Below are 15,744 nucleotides of genomic sequence, written 5' to 3'. Positions count from 1 at the left end.
AGTTTATAAGCCAAGACAGCCTAGATTTGAGCAGTCATCATTGTGTTGAAGGTCTCTGCTGTCTATGTCCTCCTGATAGTTTTAATTTTCACAATAATTGATAGTTTGTCAGAGCATCTGCTGTGCTGGGGGAGAGTGGCAACATATGGCATGTTTAATTAGTGTACACCATCTCATCTCCCTCCCCATAGATGTGTTAGACCTGGTGGAGACCATTCCTTGCAGAGCTCCCATAGCGTGGGATTCACAGGCATTTCCAGACCAATTCACTTTGTTGAGTTCACTTGCTGAATTAATTAGCATGCTTCCTGGCCACCTGAGCCTTGGTCTCCACACAAAAGCACACATATATACATACATACATATATATATATATATATATATATATATACATACAGGTATACAGGTATATATATATATATAATACCTGTATATATGTATATATATATATATATATATATACCTGTATGTGTGTGCTTTTGTGTGGAAACCAAAGCTCAGGTGGCCAGGAAGCATATATATATATATATATATATACATTATATATATATATACACATATATATATATATATGCACACACACACAGGGGCAGATACACAAACAAATGCAAACAAGCGCACACACACAATATGCCCCAAAAGATTGGAAAAACATTTACAGGATCTGATTTGTCTGAAAATGATATCTGTGAAGCAGGCTTTTGAACCCCAGATACCTTACTTACCCCAGGACTATTGTGTGTCTGTTTTCATATTACTGAAGTGGTATTTTTTATGAGCATTTTGGGTAATTTTTCTTAAGAGATTGGTCCCTCTAATGGATTTGAACATTAAACTGATGAAGAAGAATGTATTGACTTATCAGGGACATAAAGCAGGTTTTTAAGCAAGCTTTTAGAATCCCAGTTCTTGCCACTAATAGAATAAACACAATGGTCTTGTCTGAAATTGTGATTGTGTAGATCCGCCCTTGCCAATGGACAAATATATTAAAGAAGATACCGAGAAGCATTGGCTATGCTATTTTAAAAATCTGATTAAAATGATTGAGGCTTGTGTCTGCTGGCAGGCCCAGCAGACACATTCAAGTAGGCTTGAATGTTGAAATTAAATTACTTTAAAAGTAAATTATCTTTACAGCAGTAGCCTTACTTAGCTATTTAGTGTAGTAGCATACTGTAGGTCCTATACTATGCTGCTTTTGAGAAAGCATTTGAGTGAACTGACCTGAATTAGTTTGAAATAGGCTTATAGCCAAATGTAGGCTACCTCACAACGCAAAAGAGAATAATACAATTCTGTGCATTTGATAGTGGCAGGTAGCCTAGCGGTTTAAGAGTGTTGGTCCAATAACTGAAAGGTCGCTGGTGAAAAATCTGTCGACATGCCCTTGAGCAAGACACTTAATCCTAATTGCTCCTGTAAATCACTGGCCACCTGAGCCTTGGTCTCCACACAAAAGCACACATATATACATACATACATATATATATATATATATATATATATATATACATACAGGTATACAGGTATATATATATATATATAATACCTGTATATATGTATATATATATATATATATATATATATATATACCTGTATGTGTGTGCTTTTGTGTGGAAACCAAAGCTCAGGTGGCCAGGAAGCATATATATATATATATACATTATATATATATATACACATATATATATATGCACACACACACAGGGGCAGATACACAAACAAATGCAAACAAGCGCACACACACAATATGCCCCAAAAGATTGGAAAAACATTTACAGGATCTGATTTGTCTGAAAATGATATCTGTGAAGCAGGCTTTTGAACCCCAGATACCTTACTTACCCCAGGACTATTGTGTGTCTGTTTTCATATTACTGAAGTGGTATTTTTTATGAGCATTTTGGGTAATTTTTCTTAAGAGATTGGTCCCTCTAATGGATTTGAACATTAAACTGATGAAGAAGAATGTATTGACTTATCAGGGACATAAAGCAGGTTTTTAAGCAAGCTTTTAGAATCCCAGTTCTTGCCACTAATAGAATAAACACAATGGTCTTGTCTGAAATTGTGATTGTGTAGATCCGCCCTTGCCAATGGACAAATATATTAAAGAAGATACCGAGAAGCATTGGCTATGCTATTTTAAAAATCTGATTAAAATGATTGAGGCTTGTGTCTGCTGGCAGGCCCAGCAGACACATTCAAGTAGGCTTGAATGTTGAAATTAAATTACTTTAAAAGTAAATTATCTTTACAGCAGTAGCCTTACTTAGCTATTTAGTGTAGTAGCATACTGTAGGTCCTATACTATGCTGCTTTTGAGAAAGCATTTGAGTGAACTGACCTGAATTAGTTTGAAATAGGCTTATAGCCAAATGTAGGCTACCTCACAACGCAAAAGAGAATAATACAATTCTGTGCATTTGATAGTGGCAGGTAGCCTAGCGGTTTAAGAGTGTTGGTCCAATAACTGAAAGGTCGCTGGTGAAAAATCTGTCGACATGCCCTTGAGCAAGACACTTAATCCTAATTGCTCCTGTAAATCACTCTGTAAAAGAGTGCCTGCTAAATGACAAACATTTTAATTTGAGCACATGTTTCCATCTACAACAGTGAACAACTTAGATGTTCTACTCTTGGAAGTAAAGAGTCGCTGTGAGAGGTTGAAAAAAATACTTTCAAGTTATTAAAGTGCCTGGCTTTATTATCAATAAGAAAACTTTTCAACTAAAGTCAGAAACCATAGACACAGAGATGCAGCATGGTTAGCATTAGACTGCATTCAACCTTTTCCTTAGTAGTGTGGCTACTGGTTTATATCTCCAGTTTCAGGAGAGGGAAAGGACTTCTGCGGTCAAAGAGAAGAATATAGCCATGAAAAGGCTCTCATTCTACAGCTCCCAAAGATGAATACTGACTCTGTCAACCATGCAGAACATGAAAGGGCCCCCTTTATTCTGATAAACACGAAAGTCACAGGAAATTTGTGGCTCTGAAAGCCACACTTTCGCCATTTTGAAAAGGCCTTTATGTCGTATGATGGTAAGTGTGAAATCTCATACAACATTATCTTTCTTTCTGAGAAGAGATGAGAACTCGAAAAAGGAAAAAATGAAGATAAAACTTGAATGGATTAAACCTCACTCTACTGAATTCAGACAGGGCACCATGGTTCAGGATATCCTCAGAGAAGTAGTAGGCACAGGGTTATCCTTTTATGGATGGGATCTTCTTTGAGCGCTAATTCTTGCCCTTGGCGTATGAATTTCAAGGAAACACATCACAATGCTGGGCAAAAACTCTTCTTGGCAATCTCCATCACAAACCTGCCTTCAACATCTGTGGTCCATTACCATACTTGAATTATCTTATGTTCACTTTAGCAAAGAACCCCAACTGGGATTTTGATGCCCCCCTGCAAATAGTCGACATCTCTGAGCATCTCCCCATCCCACACAGAGGGAAATCATTTATATATATTTATTTTTATTTTTTAGGGGCTAGATCAGCTTCCATCAACGTAATTGTCAGCATTATTTCCAATCCACCATATATATGTTTTTGTATATATACAGTTGAAGACGGAAGTTTACATACACTTAGGTTGGAGTCATTGTTTTTCAACCAATCCACAAATTTCTTGTTAACAAACTATAGTTTTGGGAAGTCGGTTAGGACATCTACCTTGTGCATGAACCAAGACATTTTTCCAACAATTGTTTACAGACAGATTATTTCACTTATAATTCACTGTATCACAATTCCAGTGGGTCAGAAATGTACATACACTAAGTTGACTGTGCCTTTAAACAGAAAATTATGTCATGGCTTTATAAGCTGCTGATAGGCTAATTTACATAATTTGAGTCAATTTGAGGTTATTTAATTTGAGTCAAACTATATTATTTAATTATTGCACCCACACTGCTCGCGCGCACGTCAATGAGTGTCTATATTGCTAAGGGCTAAAATAGAAGTCATTCCTATTTCTGACGCAGATCGCGCTGCCTCTCCCATCTCCTCATTGGTTTATAGAAGCAGGTACCCATGTGCCATCTCCTCGTTGGTTATACCCACGTGGGTGATTGAAAGACAAACTGTTGCCGGTTGTCGTGGTAATACTATGAAAGATGCCAATCACTATATAAGTTAAATGATGAAAAGGCCTGGAAGGAGGAGAGATGACTAGAAACATTTCGGTTGACCATTTTTATGTGTGGATTAATTGTCGGAGTAGAGGACAAATTAGCTAGCAACAGCAAGCTAGCTAAATAGGACAAATTAGCTAGCAAGTGCAAGCTAAATTGCCATAAATGTTTAATGCTTTTTGAACCTGTCCCCAAATTAATGTCATTGGTTCAGAGTTTGTTTGATATTTTAACCTGCGTGTCGTGATAGTGTTTGGTGTAGGGGGACAAAATAAATTTATGCACGATGGCGCACGCGTGCAGCCGGTTTGGGTTCCGTATTAAGCTTCTACCTCCAGCTTATACATGCTATATACATTTGACGGACACAGTATATCTCACAATAGTTTTCTTTCGTTAGTATTCATACCTTCTGCTACCCACAACCCCTCCCATCTATCTCTGAAGAGCATCCAGTTCTGATTTTTATTTGACATATTTTCAATTTTGCTATTTCACAGAAGTTCTGAACCTACAGTACACACAGCCCATGGCCTGTGCATTTGAACTGTGTTGAGCAGCGGCAGAGGCTGTTGGTTGTTACATCTTGCTCAGGGCTTTTTTAGCATAATGACCGTGCTCCTGTCGCATGACCCACACCATTGCCAACGTGAGCCGGGAGGGCCACAGTGACTTTGTTGGAGGAGAACCCTGCTTCTCTCCCCCAATCAGGACACCGAGCCAGCCCAGACACCCACTTCTTTGGAGAGAAAAGAGGCTTACAGCATGTTTTCCGCAGCCTCCCACTCATACAGTGTATTAAGTGTTGAACACGAAAATTAGGAACACACCCTTCTGCAAGACAAGTCTCCTTGTAACACTGACTGAGGGTTTGTTCTACATTACTATTATCTGTGCTGTGTGTGCTGAAAGCAAAAGGTGGAATGAATAGGGTGTCTACGGATGTCTGCCCAAGATGAACTGTCAGCTCCGCTCGATTGTATTTTCCCGGGGAATCTAAAAACACACACAGCGCAAATTGTATGTTTGACAGATTAGTCAATGAAACCTTTGAGCAGCAAGCTGAATTAGGCCAGTTATAAGATCATTATTGATCACATGGGAATAAATGAGACCTTTATACTGCCAGGTCCATGACCATGAGTGAAAGAAACTCAAAGCCACGTGTTCTCAATTTGTGTAATCTGTCAGTGTAATCTGTCAGTGTAATTTGTTTCTTAGGTACCTGTATTTTACTCCCTTTTTCTCCATTGCATTCATGGATTGCTGGGCTTGTCCATCAGGCTAATAGGAACAGTAAGAGCATATCATTATCCTTAGAGCTGGACTGCATACAGCCGGGACAGAGCATGAATACATCAACATAACAACAAATCAGCCTTTCAGAACATAATTCAAGAACCAAATCAGGTTTGTGTGTTCTACAATAACAACTCTCAAGCAATCAGCCAACTAAAAAGCCTCTGGGAGCTTCTCACTAATCAGCCAGCGAAAAATCCACTGAGAGCTTCTCACTAATCTCAGTCTTGTAAAATGTTATCTAGAATGTTGTCTGAGAGAGTGGGTGCTCAGTGAATGGAATTCTGTGTGGAGTCAGGACACCTGAGTCTACATCTTCAGTTCATCTTCAGTTCATTTAATTGTCAAATATCCAGATATTTAACAGTACTCATAATATCATATTCCATAATCTGTACCTTTGTTTAACTAAATGGTTGTGAGGTTACACAATCCAACATCAATGACCTTGTCCCATTGGGTACTATGATACCTTGCCAAATGGAGAGAGGAAGCTGGCTAACTATAAGAATACAGAAAGACAGTCTTTTTACTTCATTGGTATAAGGTGCTAAAAGTTTCCTGTCTAAATAGAGGGATATTTGTGTATAGCGAAGGGAAGACAAACTCAATTGTTGAATTTCAACCCGAAGGAAGTCGAAAGTTAAGACATTGGGTTAGCGAGCCGGAAACCCAGGTTTGATTTCCACCGGTTACATTTGGAAAACCAGTTTGGCTATGAGAAAACTCACAAATCAAAGTCCTAATTTCTCAAAGATATTATGCTACGACTGTAACATGGTGAATATTTAGAGAGGCACGAGGGTCTGCTGCTGCTTGCACAATCCATCTTCCCTCTGCATGTGCTATCCACCAGGAAGCTCAGAATTCCTCCTTACTGCCTATCGTGTCACTGCTGCCTTTGGAGCAGGAGTCATTAGAGGGGGAAACAACCTATTTCATTATATTGTTGTGGTGATATTTGTATGGTTGAGCACATCACCAAGACAATACGAACAAAATAACTTTGGCTCTGACCTTCTTGTTGACCTAGTGTCCTGGAGAAATGGAGCTGAATGAAGACAATTAAAGGGGACATTTAATTACCAATAAGGACCAATCACAACATTTACCAGAGAGATATCATGGTGTGGGATCAATAATAACCTGAGTTGAACTACTGAGTTGAACAATTAACTATTGAACTGTACAGTACACCAACATGGATGGAAAAAGAGTGACAACCATAAACAATCCAAACAATCCAACCCTGTTGGAATGTCTAGTCCAGCTACCCTAGTGTCAATACATGCAGGTCGTTGGGTATTATTTAATGATTGTGTATAATGCGCTGCACCTGGTTGCTGATGGCCAAACAATTAGACTCTGTACCAACACCATTCAGCATGCCCAGAGCTTCGAGCGTATTACACTCTAAAATTAGTTGAAAGGCAAAACTAAGATTTTCAGAAACTCCAGACACATGGTTCAACAGCCTCAAACAAACTATTTTGCACACACACACAAACTCCTGCAAACATCCACACGCACACACGCACACGCAGACACACACACTAACAAGGTTACCCAACCCTCTTGGCTGGGTTGTATTTCCCAAAGGCACATCCGTGCAGTTACTACAACTCCACTTCATAAAGGGAAATAACCAAGTCAGTCCTTCAGAGAACTGTTTACTTGATTTCCTGGATTCTACCCCACAGGTTCTCTAATGGGTATTTTACAATACAAGGAGTGTCTTTGTCTTTACAACTAAGAGATAAGTTGGCCTGTTGTTTTGCAAATGTGCTGCAGTAGAAGGAACCTGTGTTGTTCTGCGAATTAGGGTCATAATAAAAAGGAGAGGTGAGATTGAAAAAGGTCTGGATTTTTTCCTGAACAGGTCATGTGGTCAGGAAAAACTCTTCCAATAGTACAGAGAAAATACCAGTCACTTTTCAGCCCTGTTTACATGTAAAGTGACTTCAGAAAGTTTTCACGCACCTGGACTTTTTACACATTTTGTTGTGTTACAGGCTGAATTTTAAATGGATTAAATGTAGATTTTTTAGTCACTGGCCTACGCACAGTACCCCGTAATGTCAAAGTGGAATTATATATTTTTTACATTTTTACAAATGAATTAAAAAACTAAAAGCTGAAGTCTTGAGTCAATAAGTATTCAACCCCTTTGATAAGGCAGCCTAAATAAGTTCAGGAGTAAAAATTTGCTTAACAAGTCACATAATAAGTTGCAACAAGTGTTTAACATCATTTAAAAAAAATAATATTTTACCTTTGTTTAACCAGGTAGGCAAGTTGAGAACAAGTTCTCATTTACAACTGCGACCTGGCCAAGATAAAGCAAAGCAGTTCGACACATTCAACAACACAGAGTTACACATGGAGTAAAACAAACATACAGTCAATAATACAGTAGAAACATGTCTATATACGATGTGAGCAAATGAGGTGAGATAATGGTAAAGGCAAAAAAAAGTCCATGATGGCAAAGTAAATGCAATATAGCAAGTAAAACACTGGAATGGTAGATTTGCAGTGGAAGAATATGCAAAGTAGAAATACAAATAATGGGGTGCAAAGTAAATAAATAAAATAAATACAGTAGGGGGGAGATAGTTGGATGGGCTAAATTATAGATGGGCTATGTACAGGTGCAGTAATCTGTGAGCTGCTCTGACAGCTGGAGCTTAAAGCTAGTGAGGGAGATAAGTGTTTCCAGTTTCAGAGATTTTTGTAGTTCGTTCCAGTCATTGGCAGCAGAGAACTGGAAGGAGAGGCGGGCAAAGGAAGAATTGGTTTTGGGGGTGGTCAGAGAGATATACCTGCTGGAGCGCGTGCTACAGGTGGGTGATGCTATGGTGACCAGCGAGCTAAGGGGGGACTTTACCTAGCAGGGTCTTGTAGATGACCTGGAGCCAGTGGGTTTGGCGACGAGTATGAAGCGAGGGCCAGCCAACGAGAGCGTACAGTTCGCAATGGTGGGTATTATATGGGGCTTTGGTGACAAAACGGATAGCACTGTGATAGACTGAATCCAAATCGTTGAGTAGGGTATTGGAGGCTATTTTGTAAATGACATTGCCGAAGTCAAGGATTGGTAGGATGGTCAGTTTTACAAGGGTATGTTTGGCAGCATGAGTGAAGGATGCTTTGTTGCGAAATAGGAAGCCAATTCTAGATTTAACTTTGGATTGGAGATGTTTGATGTGGGTGTGGAAGGAGAGTTTACAGTCAATAACAGTCCATACATTACCTAGGTATTTGTAGTTGTCCAAGTATTCTAAGTCAGAGTCGTCCAGAGTAGTGTTGTTGGACAGGTGGGCAGGTGCAGGCAGCGTTCGGTTGAAGAGCATGCATTTAGTTTTACTTGCATTTAAGAGCAATTGGAGGCCACGGAAGGAGAGTTGTATGGCATTGAAGCTTGCCTGGAGGGTTGTTAACACAGTGTCCAAAGAAGGGCCAGAAGTATACAGAATGGTGTCGTCTGCGTGGAGCTGGATCAGAGACTCACCAGCAGCAAGAGAGAGATCATTGATGTATACAGAGAAGAGAGTCGGTCCAAGAATTGAACCCTGTGGCACCCCCATAGAGACTGCCAGAGGTCCGGACAACAGACCCTCCGATTTGACACACTGAACTCTATCAGAGAAGTAGTTGGTGAACCATCAAGATGTTCCAAGATGGCATAGCAGTTCAGACGTCTTTTGTCCTTGTCTTGTCCCATATATATATATATTTACAACTTTCTTTGCATACCTTTTTATATATTTTTTATTTATTTTCCATAAACTCATCTTCAAAACACTCTCCTGCAACCCGCCTCACCAATTTATATGTATTAAAAAAAGAAAGTATTATTTACCTCAAATCTGTAATCCTCCATAGAAGCTAACCAGAAGCTAACCAGAAGCTAGCCAGAAGCTAATCCAGAAGCCAGCCAGAAGCTAGCCTGAAGCTAATCAGAAGCTAATCAGAAGCTAATCAGAAGCTAGTTAGCTTCTTTACTGGCTAATCGTTAGTATTCAGCTAACCACGGTTTAGCTCGAAAATCTATCGCCAGTTTTGTACGGCGCGGCACGGACCGGAACATACCGGACCTATTTTCTCTCCATGTCCCTGGATTTCAACCGAGGGAGTTATCCGGCTGGCTCCTCCGTCGCGACGTTACCTGAACGCCCATCTGCGGTCCGCTAACCGTTAGCTGTCTTATCGGCTGCTATCTGAATAGACCTATCGGACAAATGTTTTTTCTTCCATTTTTATTTTATTATAATTTTTTTTCTTGGGCCTCTATAACTATATCTATTGTTTTTTTGTGTGTGTGAATTGGATTCATCCCCTCTACCACACAGAACTCAACTAATCCTACCGACGGAAACGCACGAGGTGGCTAATAACAGACCTCCATCCTATGCTAGCATGCTACCGATGGTCCGGCTAGCTGTCTAAATCGCCGTGACCCCAACCAACCTCACTACTCACTGGACCCTTTTGATCACTCGACTAAGCATGCCTCTCCTTAATGTCAATATGCCTTGTCCATTGCTGTTCTGGTTAGTGTTTATTGGATTATTTCACTGTAGAGCCTCTAGTCCTGCTCACTATACCTTATCCAACCTATTAGTTCCACCACCTACACATGCAATGACATCTCCTGGTTTCAATGATGTTTTTAGAGACAATATCTCTCTCATCATCACTCAATACCTAGGTTTACCTCCACTGTATTCACATCCTACCATACCTTTGTCTGTACATTATACCTTGAAGCTATTTTATCGCCCCCAGAAACCTCTTTTTACTCTCTGCTGTATTTGAGAAACCAAGGCAGTCGAGTCTGCCGATGAGGATGTGGTGATTGACAGAGTCGAAAGCCTTGGCCAGATCAATGAATACGGCTGCACAGTAATGTTTCTGCTCGATGACGGTTAAGATATAGTTTAGGACCTTGAGCGTGGCTGAGGTGCACCCATGACCAGCTCTGAAACCAGATTGCATAGCAGAGAGGGTATGGTGAGATTCAAAATGGTCGGTAATCTGTTTGTTGACTTGGCTTTCGAAGACCTTAGAAAGGCTGACTACCTCATCTCTGTACCCCACACATACAATTATCTGTAAGGTCCCTCAGTCGAGCAGTGAATTTCAAACACACACCCACAAAGACCAGGGAGGTTTTCCAATGCCTCGCAAAAAATTTCACCTATTGGTAGATAGGTGATTATTCATTTTTTAAGCAGACATTGAATATCCCTTTAAGCATGGTGACGTTATAGATTATACTTTGGATGGTGTAGCAATATACCCAGTCACTACAAAGATTTAGGCGTTCTTCCTAACTCAGTTGCTGTAGAAGAAGGCCAATGGTGCCTTTAAAACAGTTATAGAGTTTAACGGCTGTGATAGGAGAAAACTGAGGATGGCTCAACAACATTGTAGTTAGTCCACAATACTAACCTAATTGACAGAGTGAAAATAAGCCTGTATATATTCCAAAACATGCATCCTGTTTGCAACAAGGCACTAAAGTAATACTGAAAAAAATGTGCCAAAGCAAATAACTTTTTGTCTTGAATACTAAGTGTTATGTTTGGGGCAAATCTGATACAAAACATTACTGAATACCACTCTCCATATTTTCAAGCATGGTGGTGACTGCATCGTGTTATGGGTATTTGTAATCGTTGGGCCGTCCCGAGGGGCGTCGGGGTTCTAAGGCACTGCATCGCAGTGCTAGCTGTGCCACTAGAGATTCTGGGTCCGTGTCCAGGCTCTGTCGCAGCTGGCTGCGACTGGGAGACCCATGGGGCGGTGAACAATTGGCCCAGCATCATCCGGGTTAGTGGAGGGTTTAGCCGGCAGGGATGTTCTTGTCCCATCACGCACTAGCGATTCCTGTGGCGGGCCGGGCGCAGTGCATGCTGACACGGTCACCAGGTGTACAGTGTTTCCTCTGATGCGGCTGGCTTCCGGGTTAAGTGGGCATTGTGTCAAGAAGCAATGCAGCTTAAGGACCTCCCGACCGGGAGGTCCGTGGGGCGACACACAATTGGCCTAGCGTCGTCTGGGTTAGGGAAGGTTTGGCCGGTAGGGATATCCTTGTCTCATTGCGCACTAGCGACTCCTGTGGCGGGCCGGGCGCAGTGCACACTAACCAGGTCACCAGGTGCAAAATATGTTCATGGATGTGTTACTCATTTTAAGGTCGAATGTTACATTAGTTTGTAAAATAGCCTTAACCTTAGGCTATTTACAGTAATATAAAAGATCATATTGAATTCTGTTTGGTTGAAAACTCAACCAAATATCAACATTTCAAGAAGCTGTATCTACTGCTTGAGATAGTTCCATCTGAGCCAAGGTTTGTTTGTCTATTTGAAATTTGGTTACAATGATGACATAGTCATGTGGTTGAAATGTCACTCTCAAAAGAACAGTTTTTGTTGATTACTTTTTTCAAATCCAATGTATTTTTCATGAAGATTCCATGTCACAATACATTGACAAATGATGTTGAAAAAAACATTGGCTGCTATTCTACCAATTTTGCCATGGGGCGGAGAGAATAATCAGCAGTTTTACAGCTAATTTCCTGCAATTGTACAAATTTTGTCATTGGGCGAAGAGAAATGTTTGACATTTTTAATATGATATCTGAGTGAGCGTGACAAACAAAATCAATTTCCCCCACGATCGGTAAATGGAATTATTTCTACAAGTTTAGATAGCTGGCTAGACTTGGTCCAATTGATTGACTGACTTAACAAGAGAAACTGCTGATGCACAACCAAATTTGTATTCTACTACTCTAAATCTCAACAGTAAGTTGAGACATTTAAAAAAAAAAAAACTTTATTTAACCAGGTAGGCCAGTTGAGAACAAGTTCTCAATTACAACTGCGACCTGGCCAAAATAAAGCAAAGCAGTGCAAACAAAAACAACACAGCGATATCCTTGCCCCCTATAAATGTAGTCAATAACACAATAGAAAAATATGTATACAGTGTGTGCAAATTAAGTAAGAAGGTAAGGCAATAAATAGGCCAATAGTGGCAAAGTAATTACAATTTAGCAATTTACACTGGAGTGATAGATGTGCAGATGAGAATGTGCAAGTACAAAAACTGGTGTGCAAAAGAGCAGAAAAACAAAAACAAATATGGGGATGAGGTAGGTAGTTGGTTGGATGTGCTATTTACAGATGGGCTGTGTACAGTTGCTGCTCTGACAGCTGATGCTTAAAGTTAGTGAGGGAAACAAAAGCCTCCAACTTCAGTGATTTTTGCAATTCGTTCCAGTCATTTGCAGCAGAGAACTGGAAGGAAAGGCAGCCAATGGGTGTTGTTGGCTTTAAGGATGACCAGTGAAAAATACCTACTGGAGCACGTGCTATGGGTGGGTGTTGCTATGGTGATCAGTGAGCTGAGATAAGTCAGAAGTTTACATACACCTTAGCCAAATACATTTAAACTCAGTTTTACACAATTCCTGACATTTAATCCTAGTAAAAATTCTCTGTCTTAGATCAGTTAGGATCACCACTTTATTTTAAGAATGTGAAATGTCAGAATAATAGTAGAGAGAATGATTTATTTCAGCTTTTATTTCTTTCATCACATTCCCAGTGGGTCAGGAGTTTACATACACTCAATTAGTATTTGGTAGCATTGCCTTTAAATTGTTTATCTTTGGTCAAACGTTTCAGGTAGCCTTCCACAAGCTTCCCACAATAAGTTGGGTGAATTTTGGCCCATTCCTCCTGACAAAGCTGGTGTAACTGAGTCAGGTTTGTCGGCCTCCTTGCTCGCAAACGCTTTTTCAGTTCTGCCCACAAATTTTCTATCGGGTTGAGGTCAGGGCTTTGTGATGGCCACTCCAATACCTTAACTTTGTTGTCCTTAAGCCATTTTGCCACAACTTGGAAGTATGCTTGGGGTCATTGTCCATTTGGAAGACCCATTTGCGACCAAGGTTTAACTTCCTGACTGATGTCTTGAGATGTTGCTTCAATATATACACATCATTTTCCATCCTCATGAAGTCATCTATTTTGGGAAGTGCACCAGTCCCTCCTGCAGCAAAGCACCCCCACAACATGATGCTGCCACCCCTGTGCTATACGTTGGGATGTTGTTCTTCGGGTTTCAAGCCTCCTCCGTTTTCCTCCAAACATAACGATGGTCTTTACAGCCCCAAAATCATCAGACAAAGGGACATTTCTCCAAAAAGTACAATCTTTGTCCCCATGTGCAGTTGCAAACCTTTTTATGGCGGTTTTGGAGCAGTGGCGTCTTCCTTGCTGAGCAGCCTTTCAGGTTATGTCGATGTATGACTTGTTATACTGTGGATAAAGATACTTTTGTACCTGTTTCCTCCAGCATCTTCACAAGGTCCTTTGCTATTGTTCTGGGATTGATTTGCACTTTTCACACAAAAGTACGTTCATCTCTAGGAGACAGAACGCGTCTCCTTCCTGAGCGGTATGACGGCTGCGTGGTCCCATGGTGTTTTTTCTAGAGGTCGACCGATTATGATTTTTTCACCGCCGATACCGATTATTGGAGGACTAAGAAAAGCTGATACCGATTAATCGGACAATTTTTGATTTTATAATGACAATTACAACAATACTGAATGAACACTTATTTTAACTTAATATAATACATCAATAAAATCAATTTAGCCTCAAATAAATAATGAAACATGTTCAATTTGGCTTAAACAATGCAAAAACAAAGTGTTGGAGAAGAAAGTAAAAGTGCAATATGTGCCATGTAAGAAAGCTAACGTTTAAGTTTCTTGCTCAGAATATGGGAACATATGAAAGCTGGTGGTTCCTTTTAACATGAGTCTTCAATATTCCCAGGTAAGAAGTTTTAGGTTGTAGTTATTATAGGAATTACAGAACTATTTCTCTCTATACGATTTGTATTTCATATACCTTTGACTATTGGATGTTCTTATAGGCACTTTAGTATTGCCAGTGTAACAGTATAGCTTCCGTCCCTCTCCTCGCTCCTACCTGGGCTCGAACCAGGAACACATCGACAACAGCCACCCTCGAAGCAGTGTTACCATGCAGAGCAAAGGGAACAACTACTCCAAGCCTCAGAACGAGTGACGTTTGAAACGCTATTAGCGCGCACCCTGCTAACTAGCTAGCCATTTCACATCGGTTACACCAGCCTAATCTCGGGAGTTGATAGGCTTGAAGTCATAAACAGCGCAATGCTTGTAGCATTGCGAAGAGCTGCTGGTAAAACGCACGAAAGTGCTGTTTGAATGAATGCTTACGAGCCTGTTGCTGCCTACCATTGCTCAGTCAGACTGCTCTATCAAATCATAGACTTAATTATAACATAATAACACACAGAAATATGAGCCTTAGGTCATTAATATGGTCGAATCCAGAAATTATCATCTCGAAAACAGAACATTTATTCTTTCAGTGAAATACGGAACCATTCCGTATTTTATCTAACAGGTGGCATCCCTAAGTCTAAATATTCCTGTTACATTGCACAACCTTCAATGTTATGTCATAATTACGTTCGCAATGAGCAAATTAGTTAGCAAAACTATAGTTTGTTAACTTGAAATGTGTGGAGTGGTTGAAAAACTAGTTTTAATGACTCCAACCTAAGTATGTAAACTTCCGTCTTCAACTGTATACCTAGCAAAGACTTATAGATGTTCTGGAGCCAGTGGGTTTGGCGACGAATATGTAGCGAGGACCAGCCAACGAGAGTATACAGGTCGCAATGGTGGGTAGTACATGGTGACAAAACGGATGGCACTGTGATAGACTGCATCCAAATTGCTGAGTAGAGTGTTGGAGGCTAATTTGTAAATTACATCGCCGAAGTCAAGGATCGTTAGGATAGTCCGTTTTACGAGGGTAAGTTTGGCAGCATAAGAGGAGGCTTTGTTGCGAAATAGGAAGCCGATTCAAGATTTAACTTTGGATTGGAGATGTGTGTCTGGAAGGAGAGTTTACAGTCTAGCCAGACACCTAGGTATTTATAGTTGTCCTCATATTCTAGGTCAGAAGCTCGTTTGGAGGTTTGTTAACACAGAGTCCAAAGAAGGGACAGATGTATACAGAATGGTGTCGTCTGCGTAGAGGTGGATCAAAGAATCACCCGAAGCAAGAGCGACATCGTTGATAAATAGAGACAAGAGTCGGCCAGAGAATTGAACCCTGTCGAACCCCCATAGAGACTGCCAGAGGTCTGGACAACAGGCCCTCCGATTTGACACATTGAACTTGATCTGAGAAGTAATTAGTGAACC

The sequence above is a fragment of the Oncorhynchus kisutch genome, linkage group LG22, assembly GCF_002021735.2.
Source record: "Oncorhynchus kisutch isolate 150728-3 linkage group LG22, Okis_V2, whole genome shotgun sequence".
In the NCBI taxonomy this organism is placed as follows: domain Eukaryota; kingdom Metazoa; phylum Chordata; class Actinopteri; order Salmoniformes; family Salmonidae; genus Oncorhynchus; species Oncorhynchus kisutch.
Note: the sequence above shows the minus strand (reverse complement) of the source record.